The 24,777-nt window shown below is 41.8% G+C and overlaps 1 pseudogene; it reads right to left on the reverse strand.

Annotated features, from left to right (window-relative positions):
• Positions 1-4,088: 4,088 nt before the first annotated feature.
• The window catches only part of LOC110487689, a 139,818-nt pseudogene continuing 119,129 nt past the window's right edge, over positions 4,089-24,777 (reverse strand).

The raw sequence follows: 24,777 nt of genomic DNA on the forward strand, positions 1-24,777 counted from the left end.
AAACAATTCCGACATTTCAGCAGCAGTCTTCTTAATCCAAGTACAAGCTAAACTGAGGACGGTTGAACATAATCACTTGTGGAATGTTTTAACAGCAGTTGCAAGTGATGAAGGTTGTGATTGATTGCCTGGCACAATGGAGAGAAAGTTCCATCCCACATGGGTGTGTGGGAGGGACTGGTGGAAACTAGTGTTCACTTCTGATTTTTTTATTTATTTTACCTTTATTTAAACAGGCAAGTCAGTTAAGAACAAATTCTTATTTTCAATGACGGCCTACAAACAGTGGGTTAACTGCCTGTTCAGTGGCAGAACGACAGATTTGTACCTTGTCAGCTCGGGGGTTTGAACTTGCAACCTTCCGGTTACTAGTCCAACAAATGTGATGTGAAAGACCTCTCCGTGACAACACTTATGAGCCACTCTAAGTCTTTCATTTTGAAGGGAATCAGCACCAGACTGATGTCATTGCCTAGATTCATGGCACTCTCTGGGTGCAGACCTGGTGTGTTGGCCATGCGCCTGACATTTTTCTCATACGAATCGTGCCACACATTTACTGTAGGACTACTGTATTTCTCAGACCATTATGACTATAATGTCCATCATTTAGTTACATTCAATGTACGAGTTGTAAGTGTAGTTTAGGTACACAATAGCTATATTAGGATATATTAGTCTATATTTGTCACGCTCTGACCTTTATTTCCTTTGTTTTGTCTTTATTTAGTATGGTCAGGGCGTGAGTTGGGGTGGGCAGTCTATGTTTGTTTTTCTATGTTTGGATTCTGTTTCGGCCTAGTATGGTTCTCAGAGGCAGGTGTTGTTAGTTGTCTCTGATTGAGAATCATACTTAGGTAGGCTGGGTTTCACTGTTGGTTTGTGGGTGTTTGTCTCCGTGTGTGTGTTTGTTGCCACGCGGTACTGTTTCAGTTTTTGTAGGTTTCACGTTATTGTTTAATGTTTTTGTTCGAGTGTTCATTTGTCTTTATTATAAACATTATGGACACTTACCACGCTGCATCTTGGTCCGATCCTTACTCCCCTTCAGACGAAGAGGAGATCTGCCGTTACAGAAACACCCACCAACCAAGGACCAAGCAGCATGGTAACAGGCAGGAGACCTGCGCCAGGAGACCGGTTTACAACAGGTAGGAGACCTGCGCCAACTTCCCATGCTTACCAGAGAGCGAGAGGGACCGGTCAGGCACCGTGTTATGCTGTGGAGCGCACGGTGTCCCCGGTGCGGGTGCAGAGCCCGGTGCGGTACATTCCAGCTCCTCGTATCGGACGGGCTAGAGTGGGCATTGAGCCAGGTGCCATGAAGCCGGCTCTACTCATCTGGTCTCCAGTGCGTCTCCTTGGGCCGGTGTACATGGCACCAGCCTTATGTATGGTGTCCCCGGTTCGCCAGGACAGCCCAGTGCGGGCTATTCCACCTCGCCGCACTGCCCTGGCTACCGGGAGCATTCAACCAGGTAAGGTTGGGCAGGCTCGGTGCGCAAGAGCTCCAGGGCGACTGCACAGTCCGGTCAACCCAGTGCCACTTCCACGCACCAGCCCTCCGGTGGCAGCCCCCCGCACCAGGCTGTCTCTCTGTTTTCTGCCGCCAGAGTCTCCCGTCTGTCCTGAGCCGCCAGAGTCTCCCGTCTGTCCTGAGCCGCCAGAGTCTCCCGTCTGTCCTGAGCCGCCAGAGTCTCCCGTCTGTCCTGAGCCGCCAGAGTCTCCCGTCTGTCCTGAGCCGCCAGAGTCTCCCGTCTGTCCTGAGCCGCCAGAGTCTCCCGTCTGTCCTGAGCCGCCAGCCAGCCAGGAGCTGCCAGCCAGCCAGGAGCCGCCAGTCAGCCAGGAGCCGCCAGAGCCGTCAGCCAGGAGCTGGTGCGGTACACCTCCAGAGCCGTCAGCTAGTCAGGAGCTGCCAGAGTCGTCAGTCAGCCAGGCGATGCCAGAATCGCCCTTCACTCCGGAGCTGCCGGAGTCTCCCGCCGTCCGGCGCTGCCGGAATCTCCCGTCCATTTGGGACCCATGGCTAGGGTCCCCAGTCAGAGGTCGGCGGCAAAGGTCGCCGCTCATAAGAGGCCACACGGGTGGTTGAGGAGGTGGACAAAAACTGTGGTGAAGTGGGGTCCACGTCCCGCGCCAGAGCCGCCACCGCTGTCAAACGTCCACCCAGACCCTCCCCTATAGGTTCAGGTTTTGCGGATGGAGTCCACACCTTTGGGATCCGTTATCGTTTATTGTTTTTGTTCGAGTGTTCATTCGTCTTTATTAAAAATATTATGGACACTTACCACGCTGCATCTTGGTCCGATCATTACTTCTCTTCAGACAAAGAGGAGATCTGCCGTTACAATATTGATATTAATTTGTTTCAAATGTATATTCAATACGCACCAGTCACTGACCTTCCACCACTTGAGGGTATCTGTTGACATTGCTTTCGGACAGCAACATATGGATAGAATAGTTAAAGTGCTTATCAAACCATTCAGAGATGCTAGTCTGGGTTACACCGTGTCTGCAGGCAGTGTCTGGTAATAGATTCCACTAGTGTGGTTCGACTGAGTATGTTCTCGACTTTGAGTAAATACTGTTTGTTGCAAACATCATACAGCAACAAACCAATAGGACAATGACCAATAGGCATTTCACTATATAATCTTTTTCTATCAATATGAGCTGCATTGCTAGACCTCAAGCAGTTGATGAGTGTCCTGAGAATTGTTTTGGGGGGGAAATGTTGAGTCTTATGATTTTAGGTACGATGTACAACTACATGAATAGTTGACATTTCAATATCCAAAATAACTGATATGTATTTCCCGATGTGCAGAGATGATACCTATAGCTCCCTGTAAACAAGAAATTGTGAAAAATATAGTTTAGAGTAAGATTAATTTCTAAATTAAAAAATGCAGAGTCAAAAATGCAATGGAAATAGATTGAGCTTTAGATTTTTATTTGGTACATGAAAACTTAAGTGAAAAGCTACATTTTGTGTGCATATGCCATCATGCACTGATTTTTATCTGCAAGAAGTCCGTTTGGTGGAAAAACCACTGGTGGGAAAATACACAATATGTTCTTCATGTGGATTTTTTAATATTCACATGATAATCTGTCACCAATTGGATGGAATAGTATCCCCTTTTCTAACACCTCATTTGACACTTAACAGTGACAAAAATATTAGATAAAATGTCCACTGTGGCTCAATTTCACTTGTGCTGATGTAAAGATAGAGTTCCACACCTTTGTATTGTATTATTGTCTGTGTCATTTAATAATTCAGAAGAATTAGAAAGCTATTAAGAGCAAGTGGCGGCAGGGTAGCCTAGTGGTTAGAGCGTTGGACTAGTAACCAGAAGGTTGCAAGTTCAAACCCCCGAGCTGACAAGGTACAAATCTGTCGTTCTGCCCCTGAACAGGCAGTTATAACCCACTGTTCCTAGGCCGTCATTGAAAATTGAAATTGAAAATAAGAATTTGTTCTTAACCGACTTGCCTGTTTAAATAAAGGTAAAATAAAAAAGTGAGTTGTGTATAGTGTTTTGTGAGTACAATAAATTACTGGAGGTGACAACTGTCTAAGAGCAATGCATTCAAACCTTAAAATACTGATTCTCCAATTACATCCATAAAGCCCTTATTCTTGTGTTGAATTCCACTGAATACACTTATTGGGCGAGCTGACAAAATACACATAGAAATGTGAGTTATATATCTATCATTCTCATTCAAAGCAAGCATTAGATCTGTTCAATGTGTGCTATTTCTATGCTTCCCGTTCTAAAGTTTATTTTTTGCATCTTTTACTTTCGGTTTTGTACGCCGGCTTCAAACAGCTGAAAATACAATATTTTTGGTTATGAAAAATACATTTTTTAGCAGTTTACATGGTACAATGATTTTCTATACAAAACTTACTTGTTTGGTTAAATAAACTGAAATTAGGCAAATAATTATACATTTTAGCAACCAGGTAATGGTGGAGCGATTTCTGCATAGTGCATCTTTACATAAAGATTTGTTTGGAGTGCAAAAATCTTCACTCGAACATAAAAAAATGTAAATACTCAAAAGACATTGCATTTCGTATTGATACCTCATAAGTTTATTTACATTCTTAAGGTGTTAACATTAAAATACAATGTCACCCTTTCAATACACCATTTTAACCATGCCTGATAACCCAACTTTAAAGTACATCCTTCAAACCATTTTAAAGGCTTCACAATGAAAAAATGGATACAACTATTTATATTGCATATTTTCAACCAGGTTTGTACAACATGCAAAGCAAAAATAAAACGTATCATATGAAAATATAATGAATATTGAGATAGAACATGATGATTTACAAAGGAAAGTACTTCTAAGGAAGAAAAAAAAACAAGCAATTGTCTTGGGAAATATGAACACTGGTTCACAAGGCAACAAGTGACGAAGCTAATACAGTCAGTAAAGATTGTCTTATACATTTCAAAACTGAATAATTTTTGTGATAAACATTTATTTAAATCTTAGCCTTGTACAAATGTTCTTAGTTTAATCTAGTGAAATAAAAGGGTGTTGATGCGGTATGAATACTGTATGACTGCCATGAATTTGGGAAATACCTGATAATAACCACATTATTTTCCCTGTTCTGAATCACTCAATTTACAGTATTATTCACACCTTGTAGTCTGTGAAACCCTTTCATGCATTGAATATGCAGGCACTAACAAAAACATTACAATACAGCAATTGTGATCCATGTGGTGGTGGTTAGGGCTGTTACCATATGAGATCAGATATATTAGTAGGCAGGTGTAGGGTAGAAGCAAGGCAGTACAATGATTCATTATATTTTGAATACTAAACATTAAGATCTGCCTTTTCAGAGTTATTTGTTAATAATTGTCTGAAAAATAAAAAGGCTAAAATGAATTATGTAAACGTATCTCGGTGTAGTCTTAAGTGTGAACGCTAACGTTTATTTCAGCTAGTTCTTCATTTTGACTTGACGGTCTCAGGAAAACATAGGCTTCAACAAAATGAAGAAAAAATTACTTGAATATACAGAATTGATTTAAGATTTGTGTCTGGCAAAAATATTTCTGCTGAGAAGTTATTGCAGCTTGAGATGAGACCAGGGGTGTCCAATGGTGTTTCATGGTGATGTGAGGCATCTTTTACTTCAAGTGTGTTGGTCCATGTTTTATTATGTTGGGATTGCCATCATTGGAATGCTTTCTCCAGAAGGATGCTTAACTGTATAAAGACTGCATAGTTTTAACTGTTTGGTAGTCCATTGTATATCACAAGCAGGGGATATGTAGAATCCAGACATTGGCACAGTATTAGGGACAGTGTAGCAGAGATAAGAAAAGATTTTGAGGCTTGGTTTTCTTGAAGCATTTGCTCCAGTGTTATAATAATTAATTGTTCTGTGACTCTTTACTTTGCTCTGCAGATTGGAAGTTTTGTATCTGTTTCTAGATATTCTAAATGTCCTCCTACCAAATAGTTTAACAGCTTTCACATCTAATTTGGTTTGCTATAAAAATGGATACTTTAAGCAAGATACTTTCTTTGATGGAATTTAATAGAATCCAAATATAATTTTAACCCACGTCAGAAAATGTTAATTACAATTAATAACAAGCTGACTTAAAAATAGAACATTTTCAATATGTCTAATATTGAAAACGTTATTATCAATGTCATTGTAGTTGCTAAAAATAAAAAGATAGTTTGAATACAGTCAGCTCTTCTGTATTTAAAGCATATAAATCATGCAACAAAAATGTACTTCTCAGACACAATACAAAAGAGAGCAACTTAAAATGTACTTTGAAAATGTAAAACTGAATCCAATTTTGACAAAAAGCCAGCAAAAATAATTACAATATATTGCTGAAAAGCCCCATAATAACCACATGCAGAGCAGAATAAAGGTAGACTATTTTTCTAATAAGAATTAGGCAACTGGGGAGTAATTGGTTTGTATTGTGGTAAAAATTCTCTCTTCAGAATTGCAGTTTCTGCCCATTGCTAATGATGTCAGGGCCTGTGCTAGCGCATCCATGCTAAGTCCGCTGTGTGATCCTGCATCATATCTGCGCCCATAGCTTGTGGAGCTGAAGGATGAGGAAGATAAATTAGTGGAGAAGCCAGAGCCTGTGGCATCAAAGCTCCCTCGTCTGGAGCCTGACCTGGAGCCAGTTCTTGAGTCGGGCCGGGAACCGGATGCTGACCCAGAACTGCTAACACTGTAAGGACTGTAAAGGCCTTTACTTGACTGAGAAGACCCTCCAACAGACGCAGACCAGAACCCTCCTCAATCATGCTTCTATCCATTGCATCCTTGTATGAGATCTTAAGCTTTGTCTTGGGGCAGGTGAGGTATTTGGAGTATCCACTGATATCCCGTAGCTTCTGTGCAGTACGTGCATCTAGGGTGCCCTTGTTGACAGCAACATCCAGTGGAACTCTGCCATTGACATCTGGTTTGATCAAACCACCAGTTAAATATTGTACTTCTAGGAATCTCTGACCCGCCTCATAATACAACCACCCCTTTTTTAATGCTTGTGCAGCAGACATTTTTGTTTTGGTTCGGGGATCCTCAAATCCATTGAAGGCCTTCTGTGCCAGGTTGATTCGGTCAACCATTATCTTATCCACAAGTCCCATGTTCACTGCATCTGCAACTGAGAATTTCTCTCCAGTATTTGGATCAATGATGCCACCAGTGGAAGCCTGAGCCTCCAGCAATCTTTGACCTGTGATATTGTCCACAAGATTTCTGTGCATGGCTTCTGTGACTGACACCTTATCCAATGTGTCAGTATCTAGTATTCCAGCCACAGGGCCCGATTCTTCTGTTGGGTCACTCCATATTGTTGCTGGGGGTTTGATAGAGGGGGCTGAACTATTGGAGTAAGATGATGTGGACCCAAAGGAGGAGGACCTAGATCTGGTGCCACTTACGTTTCCGGACAGCATGTCCGCAAACTCTGTGATGGACAGAGTGCCAGCACGGTACTGATCCAGAGCAGACTGGTCAATGAGGCCCTTTGTGGTGGCATCATCAATATCATACTGTTGGCCAGACCTTCTATCAATGATCATGGACTTCACAACACCATCAGATGAGGAGATAGTAATCTCCTCCCACTCACACTCCTGCTCTGCAAGCTCCATGTAGGTCTGGTGATCAATAAGTCCTTTGTGATATGCTTCATACACAGACATCTCTTTGCCTGTCTCTGGGTCAAAAATGACTACTCTACGTTTACGGACAGACGATTTGGAGGATGTCTTCCTCTCACGTTTCTTTTCTTTTAACAGCAAAAGTGCAAGTCCATTTTCCGGGTCAATCAGGCATCGCTCCATCAGCTGCAGGTAAGTGAGGTTCTCCTCAGTGTTAGGGTCAAAGAAGCCTTTAGTGTCATCAGATGGGTCTGTAAGAATGCCATTCATCTCCTCATCAAACAGACCACGTGTGTAGGCCATCTCAACTGGCAAGCGGTGACTCTCTTCTGGATCAACGATCCCACCAGTGGCAATTTGGGCTTCCAATAGTCGAATGCCATGGTCTTTCAGAATGAGACCCTTTTTCATAGCCTGGAATAGGGAGATGTTCTTGCCAGAGTACGGATCCCTGTAGCCTGTAACGGCACGCTCAGCAGAGATGAGCTTGACTTTGAACTCTGAACCAACGACTCCCATTTTAACAGCTTCACCAACACTCAGCTTCAGGTTCTGTATTGGGTCAATTATATATCCTGTTGCTGCTTGAGCCTCAAGAAGTTCAAAGGCTGTCCCGGGTCTTATCATCTTCTTTTTCATTGCTTGGTAGATTGACAGGCGATCTTTGCTAGATTCTACATATACTCCGGCAATGCAGCTTGTGCCCTCAAGGTACTTCTTCACTTCTCTGCTGACCTCTTCCACTGAGATAAGGCCTTCAGTGAGATCATTGTATGTCTTTTGGTCAATAATCTGCAAACAAAGCAGCTCATCCAAGGTAACTTGCTTTCTGAGACCCTTGAAAAGCAGCCTTCTGTCTGCCATTGAAAGTAATCGCAGACCACTCTCTTTATCAACTTTGCATCTCTTCAGCAGTTGGGCATAGGTCTGTCTCTCCTCTGTGGTTGGATCAACATAACCTTGTACATCACAGTTTGGATCAGTGATCCTGTCAAATGTTTCCTTATTGATGTACCTGCGTTGCATGGCAACATCTGTGGGAAGGTGGAAGTAGTATTCTGGATCCATAAGGCCTCCAGTGGAAGCCTGGGCTTCAAGGAGCCTCAGGGCATAATCCTCAGGAACAAGGTATTTTTTCATCGCTTGGAAGAGAGAGATTACTTTTCCACTGTAAGGATCCTTGAAGCCAGTGACTGCCCTCTCGGCAGAAAGAAGTTTGTCATGGATTTCAGGGCCGACTATCCCTTTGCGCACAGCCTCGTCAACAGTTAGCAATTCATCTTTCACAGGGTCAATGATGAATCCTGTTGCTGCTTGGGCCTCCAGGAGACTGATAGCAAAATCAGGCTTAATGAGACCTCTCTTCCATGCCTGGTAAATACTGACCTTAGAGGGGGAGTCTGAGAGGATTCCAGCAATACTGCCAGTGCCAAACAGATACTGCTTTACAGATGGCATTTCCATAACCTCACGGATAGTTTTCTTCACTTGCTTCAACAGATTGTATGTTTGAAGATCTATAATGCGAGAACTGTAGAGCTCCTCAATAGTGACTCTTTGTCTGATCACATCACAGGACATGCTCTGCTTTACTTTTAATATGTCCCTTTGTTCAATGATTTCAATGACGATGATGATCATTCTCTCCTTTGTGATTTGCCCACGGCGATACTGTTCCAGGAGCCTTAGCTTTTCCTCCTCAGGGAGCAGGTTTGACATCATGACATCCCATAGGGTCATTACCTTCCCTCCATAGGTCTGATGAGGGATATCCACTTGACTGTTAGTCAAGTCTGTCTGTGCCTGTTCTTCTGTGTATACGTAGGACTTTTCCACTGGACTTTGAGCTTCAGCTTTTGATAGTGGCAGGAAGCACAGACCAGTATCTGGATCTCTTATGCATTTCTCTTGCAGTTGTTTATACGTGCAACTTTCATTAGTGTTGGGGTCAACGAAGGCTTTGATATCCCCTGACGGGTCAGTAAAGGTCTTAGCCATCTGCTTATTGAAATAGCCACGTTGGAAGGCCACATCATTTGGGACATGGTGACTGCTGACTGGGTCAATAATCCCTCCTGTGGCCATCTGAGCTTCCAAAAGGGGAATGGCATGTTCTTGTAGCACAAGCTCCTTCTTCATGGCTTGGAAGAGGGAAATAATGTTGCCTGTGTATGGATCTCTGAAACCAGTCACTGCTTTCTCAGCTGAAAGAAGTTTCTTGTGAACCTCAGGACCAACAACTCCTGCTTTCACAGCATCATCCACAGTGTACCTCTGGTTTTTGACAGGATCGATGATGAAACCAGTTGCTGCTTGTACCTCGAGTAATGCAAGACCTGTATTTTGTCTCAATATATTCTTCTTCATTGCTTGATAAATGCTAACCGTTTCCTTTGAGTCACCCATATAGATGCCTGCAATCTGTCCATCTGTTCCTTGCAAGTATTTCCTGACTGCGTCCATGTCACTGATTTCTTTCGGTTTCTTTTCGCCCTGTTGGAGTTGATCATATGTAGCTTCATCAATTATTTTGGATTCAAACAATGAGTTGGCAGTGACAGGTGATCTAAGACCTTCAAAGCTGGCCTGTTCTTTTTCCTGTTTCTTGGTCTCCTTTTTATCAACCATTGTGACAAGGATTGTAATAATTTGTTCAATAGTCACTGTTCCAGTTCTGTACTGTTGAATTACCTCGATTCTTTGTTCCTCTGTAATATATTCAGAGTTTATGATCTCCCAAATAGTGACTTTCCTTCCTTTGAAAGGTCCATACTGCAGCTCCATTGTTGCCTGATTCAAGGCATCTTTGATCTGGAGCTCAGTGTGTTGATGATCCTCTTTTGACTTTTGTTTCTCTTTTGACTTTTGAATTGCATTCTCTGAGAGCGGAAGAAATGGAAAACTAGTCTCTTTGTCAGTGAGACATTTTTTCATGAGTTGTACATAAGATGCATTCTCCCACATGTTAGGATCAAAGAATACTTTAGTTTCATCAGTGTGGTTGCTCAAGGTCTTGTTCATTTCTTCTTCAAAATATCCACGTTTACAGGCAACATCATGTGGGATGTGATAACTTTTGACTGGATCAATTATACCTCTGCTGTATACCTATACCTATATGAGCCTCTAGCAGACGGATACCCTGGTCTTTCTTAATAAGGTCTTTCAACATTGCCTGAAATAGGGATAAATTCTTTCCAGTGTAGGGATCTTTGTAGCCATTAACAGCTCTCTCTGCAGACAGAAGTTTTTCATGCATCTCTGGGCCAACAAGACCTGATTTAACAGCCTCATCCACAGTGAGCTTCTGATTTTTGACAGAATCAATTATAAATCCAGTCCCAGCTTGAGCCTCAAGAAGAGTCAATGCAGTCTCGGGAGAGAGCATCTGTTTCTTTACAGCTTGATAGAATGGTATTTTCTCCTTGGTTGACTCAACGATCACTCCAGCAATGCTAGGTGTTCCTCTTAAGGCTTTCTTAACACACTCCATCTCAGAGATTTCAATGACAGTTGTTTTGCCATTATGCAATTTGTTGAACAAGTCTTTATTGATTATCTTTGATTCTAGAAGTTCAGCTGCAGTGACAGGAGTCCTCAGACCATCAAACACAATTTCATTATTCTTCTCTTTGTCTTCCACAACACTAATGACAATTTTGATACATTTTTCTATTGTGATTTTTCCGGTCTTATACTGATGAATCAGATCCTTCCTCTGTAGCTCTGTAAAATACTCTGAGTTAATGATTTCCCAAATGGTCACAGTCTTTCCTTGGAATCTTCCAACTAGAACAGAGATATTTTCTTTAGTGAGTACATCTTTAGTCTCTTCAGTTGTGTAGGTCTTGTCACTTTGTGCAGCGTTCTCTGTGATTGGTAACACAAGTAGGCCTGTCTCTGCATCTGAGGTGCACCTCTCCAATAGTTGCTGATAAGTGAGGCTCTCCTGAGTGCTTGGGTCAAGGAATAACTTTGAGTCAGCAGTAGGGTTTGATAAAGTTCTGTTAATCTCAGAATCCAATTGGCCCTGCTTATAGGCTGTCTGGAGTGGTACACGGTGACTATTGACAGGGTCAATTATTCCACCAGTTGCAATCTGAGCATCCAGAAGTCTAACGGCCTGGTCTTGTTCAATCAAACCCTTTTTCATTGCCTCAAAGAGTGATATTTTGTCTCCAGTATAAGGATCTTTGTAACCAGTAGCTGCTTTTTCTGCAGAAAGCATTTTGATATGGAGTTCTGGACCTATTAATTCCTCCTTTACAGCTTCATCCACAGAGAGCATTCTGTTTTTCACTGGATCAATGAGGTACCCAGATGCTGCCTGAGCTTCAAGAAGCATTGTGGCAGCACCAGGAGAAAGTTTATTCTCTTTCATGGCCTGGTACACACTCATTTTCTGCTTGGCTGAGGTCAAGACTCCGCCAACACTATTCTTGCCTTTGAGACATGTTTTCACTTTCTCGGTCTTGCACTGTGGTTTTCCCTGTTTTCAGCTTGTCAAAGTCCATTTTGTTCAGTATACCAATGTCATGGAGCCTGCTGGCAGGAACCTTGTCCCTAATCCCATCAAAAGCAAATGGTGAATCTTTGTTTTTCTTTGCACCATCTACTACTTCAGACCCATTGAATACTTTATTTGTAGTCCCCACCATTGTCATTGCAATTAGCTGGTCTTCAGGGACCTCCTCAGTTTGAATCTCCCTTTCTTTAGTGTGGGGTGTTACTAATTTCTTAGGTGTAGAAAGTTGCTGCAGCTTCTCACAAAGCTTTTTATTCTCCTCACCCAACAAATTCTCTTGTTCAAGCCTTTTATTTTCAAGATCCTGCATCTCTTTCTGCTTATTGCACATCTCCTCCTCAGCATCCTTCTGCTTTTTCAAAAAGGCATCTATGGTAGCCTGGAGTTTCTTCTTCTCCTGTTCCATCTGCTTCATTTGATGATCCTGCTCATCTTTGAGGGCTTTGGCCTTCTTAACCTCATCTTCAAACTGTTTCTCAAGCTTATTTCTCTCTTCCTCAATGAGCTTTTCTTTTTTCAGCAACATTTGTTTTTCTGTCAGGATAGTCTGCTCAATAATTATCATTTCCTTTTTAATTTGTTTTTGATGGGCATTGGAACTCTAATTTGGAGAGAAAAAAATTAAGATAAAATTAATACAACTTTAAAGACATTTTTGCACATGGTCTTAACAATATATTATTCTGATTATACGTAACTGCTACATAATATAATCAAAATATTAATATATAAATATGATATATTATATACAACATGTAATATTTTGAAATGTATTCGAAATCGGTTTCATTTGAAAAGCATTTGCTAGAAAATACAATTTCATTTACAAAACGCTGCAACATTCAGTTCATGAGCTGGACACTTAGTATTGATGACAGTCTCTGCAATTCACATGAATAGGACATTTGGATCTCCTTTATGTGTTAGCGTTTTTGAGAAGCTTATGGTTATTTGCAAATGGATTTTCACAAGATTATTTTACATTGCACAATACCTCTTTAGACTTAGTCTGTAGGTCTGCAGCCTCTTTTTGTAATTTATCCTTTTCTTTCTCAGGGTCAGCTATGGTTTTACATAAATCATCAGACTGTTTGCTTCTCTGTAATCTCTGCCCCTGCAGTTTATCTACAATTACTTTTTCTGAAGCATTTTGCTCTTTCTCTTGGAGACAAACTCTTATCTCATCAGCTTGTTTCTTGAATTTCATGGCCTCCTCCTCTGCTTTGGACTGAGCATCACTGAGCTGTGTCACCCTAAGCTTCAATTTCTCTGCTTCTGCAGTTGTTTCACGCTGCCTCTTGCGCTCAGCCTCTAGAGATTTTTGGAAGCCCTTTGTCTCCTCATCAAGACGCTGCTGCATTTGCTGCTTGTCCTCCAGCAGTTTTTGGGCCTGCTCCTGAGCTTTGTCCTTTTGTTTCTGGAGCTTCTCTGCCTCAGCTTTCAGTTTAGTTGCTTCTTGGATAGCTTGCATATTCTCCTTCAGCATTTTGTCAGCAAGAGCCCTCTGTTCGGCAAGCTCGGACTCTGCAATCTGTCTCTCTTGGGCTGCCTCCTGAGCTTCTAAGCTTAGCCTGGCAGCATCCTCTGCTAACTTCTTCATGTTCTCAGCTTCCTCTTCCAGGAATTTCTGAGCATTAGCTTTGTCTTTACTCATGAGACGCTGATTCTCATTCTCAATTCTAAGCTTAAGTTTGACCAGCCCCTCCATCTGGACCTTGACCTTAAATAGCTCATCCTGAACTTGAACTTTCTGCTTGACAGCATTGCTAACTTCATCCTTCTGGCGCTGAAGCTCCTCATCTAAAACATTTTTCTGCTTATCAGTCTCATCCAGTCGCATTTTCACCTTTGCTAGCTCCTGCTCAACTTGTGTCTTCTGCTTCAATGTTTGTTGAGCTAGCTTTTTGTGCTTGGCCATCTCTGCGTCTGCCTGCTGCTTCTGTTTCTCAGCATTCTCTGCTTTTTGACGGAGTAAAGCAGCCTCTTTCTCAGCTTTCTCCTTGGCCTTCTCAGCTTCTTGTGCAAGTTTCTTAGCCATGTCAAACTCCTCTTTGAGCTTGGCCTGGGAAAGATTGTTCTCTTTCTGCTTGACCAGAACATCCTGTGCTCTCTTTTCTGCATCACTACATTTCTGTGTAGCCTCTTTGGCTAGAATAATCTGTTTCTCTGTTTCTTTGTCAGCATTGTCCTTCTGCTTGTTAGCATCGGCAGCAATCGTTTTGAGGCGCTCAACTTCTTTCTGAGCTGCATGGCATTGTTGCGCAGCTTCTCCCTCTGCAGCAGTGATCTTTTTAACTTTCTCTTCAGCTTGCTTTCTTTTGTTCTCCTCCTCTAAAGCAAGCTTTCTGAGTTTCTCTGCCTCTTCCTCAGCCTTGACTCTGTTCTTATGCGTCTCATCTGCAATGCCTTTAAGCTTGTTCAACTCCAACTCAAGATCCAACTTGCCTGTTGATGCCGTCTCAAAGTTTAGTTTTAGGATGCAAATCTCCTCCTCGACCACCCTCCTCTGCTTAAGAGTTTCCTCTACAATCTTCTTCTGCCTCTCCAATTCAGAATCAGAAGTCTTCATAAGCTGGGTGATCTTTTCATCAATGTCTTGCTTGTGCTGTTTTGCTTGGTCTTCTAAGACCTTTCTCTGATAACCCTCATCTTCGGCTTTTCTCCTAAGTCTCTCATTTTCTGCCTCTTTATCCTTCAGGGCAATCTCAGCTTCAGTTTTCAGGCCAGTTGCTTCATTAATGGCTGCCAGTTTTTCCTTGAGTATCTTCTCAGCCTCTGCTTTTTGCCGAGCTGCAGTATTCTCCGCTACCTGCCTCTGCTTCTTTGCCTCTTCACAGATTGATCTCAGCTTAGTCGCCTCTTCAGCTAGTTGCCTCATTTTTGATGCCTCAGACTCGAGGAGATTTCTGCTTTTCTCTGTTGTAGACATGGTCTCCTTCTCAGCTTTCAACTTCAACTGAAGAAGAACTTCCATTTCACTTCTCACTTTAGCCAGTTCGTCTTCTAGCTGTTTCCTTTCTTTTACTGCAGCATTCACCTCATTTTTCAGGCGCTGGAGCTCTTCATCCAATAAAGACCTCTGTTGCTTACCATGGTCAAAGTCAGACCTTAGGCGAATTAACTCTTGTTCTGCAGAGAGTTTCTGCTGTGCTGTTCCCTCTGCCAATTTCCTCTGTTTATCCAGCTCCTTCTCTGCCATTTCCTTTTGCTTAAGAGCAGCCTTTTCAGCCTTAGCCCTTTTCTTTGCCTCTTGCTCAGCTTCCTCTTTCTGTTTCTCTGCTTCCTCCTGAGCCTGGCTCTTCTTGTGGGCTTCTTCCTCAGCCTGGAGCCTCAAACGGAGTGCCTCATTGGCTTTCTGCCTCCACTTCTCAAGCTCCTTCTCTGCTTCCTCCCTGGCTTTGTTGGCTTCTTCTTGTTGCTTCTTGAGATACTCTGCCTCTTCCTGCAACTGAATAACAGTGCCCTGTTCTTGTTTCAGCGATGCCTCAAGCTTTACTGCCTTCTCATTAAAGGACAAGCGTTTGGTCTGCAGTTTGGTGGCGGCACTCTTCTGTGCCACCTCCTCCGCAACCATGACCTGCCTATGCTTCTCCCCTTCTGCCTGTTTCATGCGCCTCTCTGCCTCTTCAGCTTGCATCTTGAACTTCTGCAACTCATCCAGGGCCTTCTGCTTTTGCTTGGCAGCTTCTGGTTCTGCCTCTGTTTTGCGATTCAGCTCCTCCTCTGCGTTGCGCTTTTTCTGAGTCTCTTCATTCACCTGCTTGCGAAGCTTCTCTGCCTCCTCCTGAGTAACTTTCCTCAGTCTCTCAGCCTCGGCAGCCATGTCCCTGAGCTGCTGAATTTGGGCCTCAGCTGTGGCCTTTTGCTTTATGGTAGTCTCTAATTGGATTCTGATGATATGGATCTCCTCCTCCATCTTGGTACGACTATACAGTGCCTCCTCAACTTGCTGGCTCTTGGTTTGGATCTCCTGCTCTGACAGGTTCTTGAGTTCGTGCAGCTCCTGCTGTATGTTGTGCTTCTGTTTCTCAGAATCTACTTTCACAACCTCTCTCCTGCTGACCTCTTCTTTCATTTTCAACTTGAGTTCCTGGGCTTCTTGTTCCGCTTTAGTGATAGCTTTGATGTGTGCCTCAGCTAACTGCCTTTGTTTGTCTAATTCAGCCTGCATCTCAGCCAACTTTTTTCTCTCCTCCTTCTGTAGTTTTTCAGTAGCTGTCTGTATGAGTGGAAGCAAACAGAAAAGGGTAAAACAATGCTAAGTATTACAGTGTTAGAATATAAATGTTTGAGCTGTTTGAAATACTCAAAAAAGTTAAACGTTTAAGTACATGTAGGTAGACAGAGTGGGGTCCACAATTATTGACACCCTTGATAAAAGATGAGCAAAAATGACTGTATAAAATAAATAATTCAAATACTGATAGCTATAGTGCATTCGGAAAGTATTCAGACCCCTTCACTTTTCCACATTTGTGACTCACCACCTGGATTTGGTCTTATGTAGCAAAAGCTGAAATTGTGTTTTTTTACATTGGATAAATTAGAGACTCAGAGCTACACAATGGTATATCATACACTGCATTTGAGTGGGAACAATGGGAAAGTAATTCTGCTTTGAAAGTTGATCAATTTGTAAACTCACCGCCAACATTAATAAAAAATACATATATTTAACTAGGCAACAAACTAACTAAGAACAAATTCTTATTTACAATTACGGCCTACACCGGCCAAACCCAGACAACACTGGGCCAATTGTGTGCCGCCCTATGGGACTCCCAATCCCTTCCGGTTGTGATACAGCCTGGATTCGAACTAGGGTGTCTGTAGTGATGCCTCTAGTACTGAGATGCAGTGACTTAGACCGCTGCTCCACTCGGGAGCCACATTAGGTTCTAACTAGAAAAGAAAACAGCTCTGGGAAATGAATAATAACGTCCGCTAGGGAGCCAGCCAGCTAGCTAGCTAACAGTACACCTTAGCTTAAGACATATACAGTGGCAAAAAAAAAAAAAGTATTTAGTCAGCCACAAAATGTGCAAGTTCTCCCACTTAAAAAGATGAGAGAGGTCTGTAATTTTCATCATAGTTACACTTCAACTATGACAGACAAAATGAGGAAAAAAATCCAGAAAATCACATTGTAGGATTTTTAATGAATTTATTTGCAAATTATGGTGGAAAATAAGTATTTGGTCCCCTACAACAAGCAAGATTTCTGGCTCTCACAGACCTGTAACTTCTTCTTTAAGAGGCCCCTGTGTCCTCCACTCGTTACCTGTATTAATGGCACCTGCTTGAACTTGTTATCAGTATAAAAGACACCTGTCCACAACCTCAAACAGTCACACTCCAAACTCCACTATGGCCAAGACCAAAGAGCTGTCAAAGGACACCAGAAACAAAATTGTAGACCTGCACCACTTGGTTTGAAGAAATCAACTGTGGGAGCAATTATTAGGACACGGAAGACAAACAAGACCACTGATAATCTCCCTCGATCTGGGGCTCCACGCAAGATCTCACCCCGTGGGGTCAAAATGGCAAGAACGGTGAGCAAAAATCCCAGAACCACACGGGGGGACCTAGTGAATGACCTGCAGAGAGCTGGGACCAAAGTAACAAAGCCTACCATCAGTAACACACTACGCCGCCAGGGACTCAAATCCTGCAGTGCCAGACGTGTCCCCCTGCTTAAGCCAGTACATGTCTAGGCCCGTCTGAAGTTTGCTAGAGAGCATTTGGATGATCCAAAAGAAGATTGGGAGAATGTCATATGGTCAGATGAAACCAAAATATAACTTTTTGGTAAAAACTAAACTCGTCGTATTTGGAGGACAAAGAATGCTGAGTTGCAGGAGCATTCTTTAACCCATAGCTAGCTAGCTAGATAAACAATGCACCTAATGCACCTAGCACCTAGCTAGCTAGCAACATTTAAGATCACATACATCACATAACGTTAGCTAACAAAGCCAGCCAGGTAACGTTAGCTGGTTAAACAACAACAAACAAAGTGCCAACAATGCCACAGTGCTGGGAGCTAACCAACCAGGGCCAATGTTAGCTAGCTAGCATTAGGCTTTAACTAGAAAAGAAAATGCCTCTGGGAAACAAATAATAACGTCAGCTAGGGAGCCAGCCAGCTAACGTTAGCTAGCTAGCTAACAGTACACTTTAGCTTGAAATGAAACCACTTTCTGTCAAAATGACAAACATGTAATATCTGAAAATGTAGCTAGCTATCGCTAGACTATCTCACCTGTATACATCATCATGCCTGATGGACGCGTCTCCCTGTCAGGAATGCCATGCCACAGTTGCCCTTAGTTTGAAAATGTAATCTGGAGACAGCTGTTTTCTCCATCTCTTTAGCTATCATACTCTAATTCCACTGATTTCAAAACTTGATCCTCCAGAAAGTGGAAAGCAACACTTATGCAGCGCCGCTACACAATACCAAAAAAAAAAAGGCTGCGTTCGACAGGATTACCAACACATCATGAGCTCAAATAGACAGAAGTCTTCAATATGGCAGACCAATCCAAACTCCTCTCTTGGCATGTCCAGCCCACTCATTATCTCAGCCAATCATGGCTAGTGGTAAGGTTGCCCCCTTTTTCTGTGGCTTAACTAACAAGGCTCATCATTTAACAATTGTTTTCTTATTTACAGATGAAATGCAAGTTTGTTTGGCACATGAAAGTTCACATGTTCGAGAAGGCATTTCTGCCAAAAAAAACACATTAGTTACGCTTAGTTTCCTGAATCGGGTCAAATTTTGTTACGTTACAGCCTTGTTTAAAATTAAAAAAATAACAATTAAACTCAACAATCTACAACCACAATACCCCATAATGACAAAGCGTGAACAGGTTTTTAGAAACTTGATTGATTCAATTGATTGGACATGATTTGGAAAGGCAGACACCTGTCTATATACAGTCCCACAGTTGTCAGAGCAAAAACCAAGCCATGAGGTCAAAGGAATTGTCTGTAGAGTTCAGAGACAGGATTGTGTCAAGGCACAGCTAAGGGGAAGGGTACCAAAACATTTCTGCAGCATTGAAGGTTTCCAAGAACTGAGCAATCGTGGGAGAAGGGCCTTGGTCAGAGAGGTGACCAAGAACACGATGGTCACTCTGAAAGAGTTCCTCTGTGGAGATGGGAGAACCTTTCAGAATGACAACCATCTCTGCAGCACTCCACCAATCCTGCCTTTATGGTAGAGCGGCACATGACAGCCGCTTTGAGTTTTGCAAAAGGCATCTAAAGGACTCTTGGACCATGAGAAACAAGATTCTCTGGTCTGATGAAACCAAGATTGAACTCTTTGGCCTGAATGCCAACCTTCACGTCTGGAGGAAACCAGGCACCACACATCACCTGCCCAATACCATCCCTACGGTGAAGCATGGTGATGGCAGCATCATGCTGAGGGCTTGTTTTTCAGCGGCAGTGACTGGGAGACTAGTCAGGATCGAGGGAAAGATGAACAGAGCAAAGAGAGAGATATCCTTGATGAAAATCTGCTCCCAAGCGCTCAGGACCTCCGACTGGGTTAAAAGGTTCACTTTCCAACAACCCTAACCCTTTCCAACAACCCTAAACCCTTTCCAACAACCCTAAAAACACACAGCCAAGACAACGCAGGAGTGGCTTGAATGTCTCTGAGTGTCCTTCAGTGGCCCAGCTAGAGCCCAGACTTGAACCCGATCTAACATCTCTGGAGAGACCTGAAAATAGCTGTACGCGATGCTCCCCACCCAACCTGACAGAGGTTGAGAGGATCTACAGAGAAGAATGGGAGAAACTCTCCAAATACAGGTGTGCCAAGATTGTAGCGTCATACCCAAGAAGACACGAGGCTGTAATCGCTGCCAAAGGTGCTTCAACAAAATACTGAGTAAAGGGTCTGAATACCTATGTAAATGTTACATTTCCGTTTTTTTTTTAAATACATATGCAAACTTTCTAAAAACCTGTTTGAACTTTGTTATTATGGGGTATTGTGTGTAGATTTATGAGTAAACATTTTTTTAATACATTTTAGAATAAGGCTGTAACGTAACAAAATTGGGAAAAAGTGAAGGGATCAGAATACTTTCCGAATGCACTGTATATTGTATGCTAAAAAAGTTCTAATGTTTTTGAACACACAATTTATTTTATACAGTCATTTTTGCTCATCTTTATCATGGTTGTCAATAATGTCGGAACCTAAATGTATTTCAAATTAATAAATATTTGTTATCTAGGGACAGAAATGTTTGCTATTTGCTTTGAGAAAATAATCCCATACTTAATGTATGGCTCACATAGTGAGACTTTACATTGCAACAACACTATTGAGATCTTGAATAGCATAATGCAGTTGAGGTATTTTTCCTTGTTTTCTCTTGTAGTAACCATTTCATCTTTCATTACTAATATCAAATAAGAATCAATCAAAGAACACATTCAATGTACTGACTTGGCTACTACTCTTGAACTTTACCTTGGACTAAGATTGTATTATCTTTTACCTTCTTCAAATTCAATCCACCATGTTTTAAAATTGGAAATAAACTTGAAAGGACAGAAGCAGAGAAATAATAATGTGCAAAGACCATGCAAAGTGTATTACCCACAGAGGCTAAGTTTAAATCGAGTTGATCAGTATTTTTTAATTATTAGGAAAAATTCGGAGCACCTACACGGCCATGTACAGAAGTTTGTAAAATGTCAAAGCTACTGTACGTAAGCAAGCCAATCCCAATTACTGACATTTACTGCATAATCTAATCCTACTTTTATGCAAGATATTGTGGAAGATATATTATTTGATTAATAAGAGACAAGGTCCAAAAATGGGGATTTGATGTCTTCACTATTATTGTACAATGTAGAAAATAGTAAAGAATTAAGAAAAACTGGTGAACTGGTGAACTTGGTGTTCTGACTGGTACTATATACTGACAAGGATATATTTGATTTTCCATAAAGAGAGTGTTTTATAGTAACTGTTGTTATAGCCTGCGTATGTGAGTCTGTTCGTGCCATCATGCCACTCCTTGACATGCCACAAAATGTTTGCATGGAAAAGAGTTGACATGATAGCACAAACAGATCTTGGACCAGGATATTGTTGTTATGGTTAGTGGATAAGCAGGGAGCTGCTGCCTATTTTCAATCTGTCCCTCAATTACCTCCTCATCCTCAAGTTGGCGCTGTGTCTCCATTATAAACTTGATGTGCTGGCTGGTCAGAGTCGTCAATTCACTGTAGCGGGTTCTCAGAGTCACATACTGAAAGACAATTCCAGATGTTGAAACAATTGTGAATAATGATCATACCTCCAAGACATGCTAGCCTCTCACCATAACAATAACAGGAGAGGTTAGCATTTTTGGGGGGTATGATATTTATGCCTGCATTCATCATTATTCACATAATAATAATAATAATAATAATTCAATAATAATTCAAGATTATCCATAATCATGGTAGCATCCACATTAATGTAGAAGTGTTAGAAATATTCTTATTCTTATTTACAATAAAAGTGATTCCAAAATGACACAAGACTTTATTTACCATTCATTTCTATTGGGCAAAAAATAAGCTGAATCACAACTAAAACAAACAGCAAATGCATCCAACAAGTTTGTAGAGTCATTATTAATTATTGTGTGCTAGGAATATGTGGCCAAATACTACATTTCTGACTACTTTAATACACATATAATTTCTCCCATTACCTTTGGTCCCCTAAAATGGGGGGGACTATGTACAAAACCTGCTGCCATTTCTAAACGGTTCACCCAATATGGATGACAATACACTCATATTAAAGCTGTCAGTCTGCACCTTTATCTCATAATCATTGTTTAATTAAAACTGTCCCAATACTTTTGCAACTCACTGTAATTGTAAACAACTTTAAAGCTACTGAAGCTGTAAAAGACTATTAAATAAATTCCCCATCATGTCTATATGTCTACCTCTTGGATGATATTGTCAGATGCACACTCCATTTTGGTTTTCATTAGGGGCGAAGCCAGAGGTGCCATCAGAGCTTTGTACGTCACCAACTGAAGCTCATAGTCCTGGGGAAAACACATTGACATAATATACAAATATCATTGATGCAACAAATCTGTATTTGCATAATCTTATTTTAAGTGACATCTGATCTGCATACGCACCTTGACCGCATCAATATATGACCTTGCATGTTTTTGACACTCCTCAACCTTATCTTTGTTTTTCTCGATCTCTTCTAGGAGTTTCTGCAATAATAAAAGATTGTAAAACTGAAAAACCGAGTCTTGATAACGTAACATTACATTCCATCATCGAGCTAAGAATCTTCAACTCCCCTATTTGTAATGGAAGCCTCCTGATACCTAGTCCTGGGTGCCTCACATCGATGGTGGATTAGGTGAGTTTCCCTGTTACTATGTAAAACACTGGGCATCTTGGTAGAAAAGCGTTATATAAATCCAATCAATTATTATTATTATCAGTTGTACAGTACCTTCTCCTGTGCCAACTGCTGCTTGAGGGCCTCGCTGTCACCGATGGGCACAGCCTGGATTTTCTCCTGCCTCTGCTTGGCATCATTGAGCCATCTGATGAGCCAGTCATAGCTCTCGCGGTAGGAGCGCATCTGCCTCCCCAGCAAGTCCAGCTCGCGTTGGCGCAGGTCTATCTGGGCGAACACGGCCTGCCAGCGCTCCTCTAGCACAGCCACTACTTGGCGAAAGTGTTCCAGCTCGGCATCATGCTCGCTGTGGACCTGCGTCATCCGCTCGTTTACGACCATCGCCTTCTGCAGCTCTTCCTGGAGAGTGTCGAACGTATTCTGGTCATCCTCGGCCTCGCCAAGCATTGTCTACCAGAGAGAGAGAGGGAGAGAAAGTGAAAAGGAGGGAGACAGAGAGCGAGTGAGAGAGAGAAAGCGAGAGATATATAAAGAGAGATGTGTATATATATATATATATATATATATATATATATATATATATATATATATATATATATATATATATATATATATATATATATATATATATATATAGAGAGAGAGAGAGAGAGAGAGAGAGAGAGAGCGAGAGAGAGAGAGCGCAAGAAAGAGAGGGGGAGAGAGCAAGAAAGAGGGTGGGAGAGAGAGGAAGAAAGAGGGGGAGAGAGAGGAACATTGCTAGAAATGCATAGAAATCATTAAGTCACTGTCTTGATAACCAGTCCATATGAAAGCATTGTCTACACACCAACGGATAGAATACAGTTAATTCTAACAGAGATACTGTACCTTTAGCTGGGTGCGGTAGTTCTCCACCTCTTTTTCGTCTTTTGGCATCTTGTTGACATCTCGTAAACGGGCTTCGTACTTTTTGAGGGTGTCTTCTACACCCTTTGTGCTGCGGATCACTATGTCGATGGTTTGCAGTCTAAACAAGGAGTGGTGTATAGTGTTAGCTGTGTGTGTATTATGATTCAGATAAACTATTTAGATTGAAGATGTTACTTATTGGTCTTATGGTTTTGATATGCATGTAGTAACAATCAGAGTTAGCGAGGGACTCACTTGTCCAGGTACACGGAGGACAGGCTGTAGATGTGCTCCATCCTCTTCAGTGTAATATCCAGCTCAGAGCACAGTACTAGGGCGGAGCTGGACTGCTGAGCGGATGTCAGTACCTTCTGTGTCTTCTCAGCCACATTGGTCAGGTCTTTCTGCAAGTCCTCCAACTCTGACTGGACTTTCTATGAGCAGAAAAGGGAATAATGGACCATAACTAGCCATTCCACCTGCAGTCTTTTTTTCATGGAGTTGCTAACAAGCAAAATAGGAATACAAAGGTCTTCTGAAATTATTACGACAAGAATCGAGCAGATGTAACATACTACATAGACAGCATGTCTGATCTAAAAACGTTAGTTTGCCCTTCTACTGTCTAACTTAATTTACTTGACACAAGGGAACTTGAAATAGTTTCCTAAACAATAACCCTCTGTTGAATGTAGCCTGGCTCTGTTTCAAATAGGCATATTATCTATTTTGGGCTGACAATTCATCACAGATCTACCAGATCTGTTTACTTTGGGATTGGATGTGTGATTTACGGTAACCCCCTGGTGACCCCCTGAATCTAAATTACATACAGTCATGTGAAAAAATAAGTACACCCCCTGCAAAGTGTTTTTTATTTTGTTTTACATATTTGGACACCTGGATATTTGAGCTAAATTCCAACCACATGCATTGATAAAGGTAAACCAATTAACAAATCACACACAAAAAAAATTTAACTTTGAAAATGCAATTTCCTTATTGGAAAAAAGTCAGTATACCACTACCTTTACCATGACATAAAATTGCAAAGATTTGAATCAGGTGCACCACAACAAGTGCAAATAACTCCCTTCAAAACAGTTGTGTGACACCGTTGATGATTTTGTGCCACCAGGGCCACAACAATATGCCCCCTCTCTGAATGTCCGAGTGTGACCCCCTCCCCATGGGTTATTGCAGCTAGTGTTGCCAGCACTGCCACTGCCTGGGTGAGGACCACCAACCGGCTAGGTACAAGGTTGTCAAGGTTTTCATTAGCAGCTTTCTGAATTTCCTTCTATGTTATGCTCTCCTATCAGTGGGCTTTGGCTTTGTAGGACCAACCCTGCCAGGCAGGCTCAGAATCTTGAGGGGGCGGTGCTGCTTTAGTAGGTCTCTGACCACATTCATCTTTCTGATTTGGCTGCGTATAGGCTACTTACAGTAGGCCCATAAAATAGATAAGAACTTCTCCTTAGTGTATGGGTCACTCATTTGGGTGTCTAGGGTATAGGGTTGTGGATCATTCCACCATGACAGTAAATAAATCAACTATATTAATAATTTAAAAAAAAAATGTGTATCCCATATCTGCACAAAATTGAAAGCTCTCTCTCACAACCCCTGTTCACAAACACACATGGGCTCTGGGATTTGCTGCCCCTATACTTTTTCACTTAACTCCACACTTTTCCTAACACAAAAACACACCCCACCTTCCATCACAATACAT

This window comes from Oncorhynchus mykiss, chromosome 32 (assembly GCF_013265735.2).
Source record: "Oncorhynchus mykiss isolate Arlee chromosome 32, USDA_OmykA_1.1, whole genome shotgun sequence".
Lineage (NCBI taxonomy): Eukaryota > Metazoa > Chordata > Actinopteri > Salmoniformes > Salmonidae > Oncorhynchus > Oncorhynchus mykiss.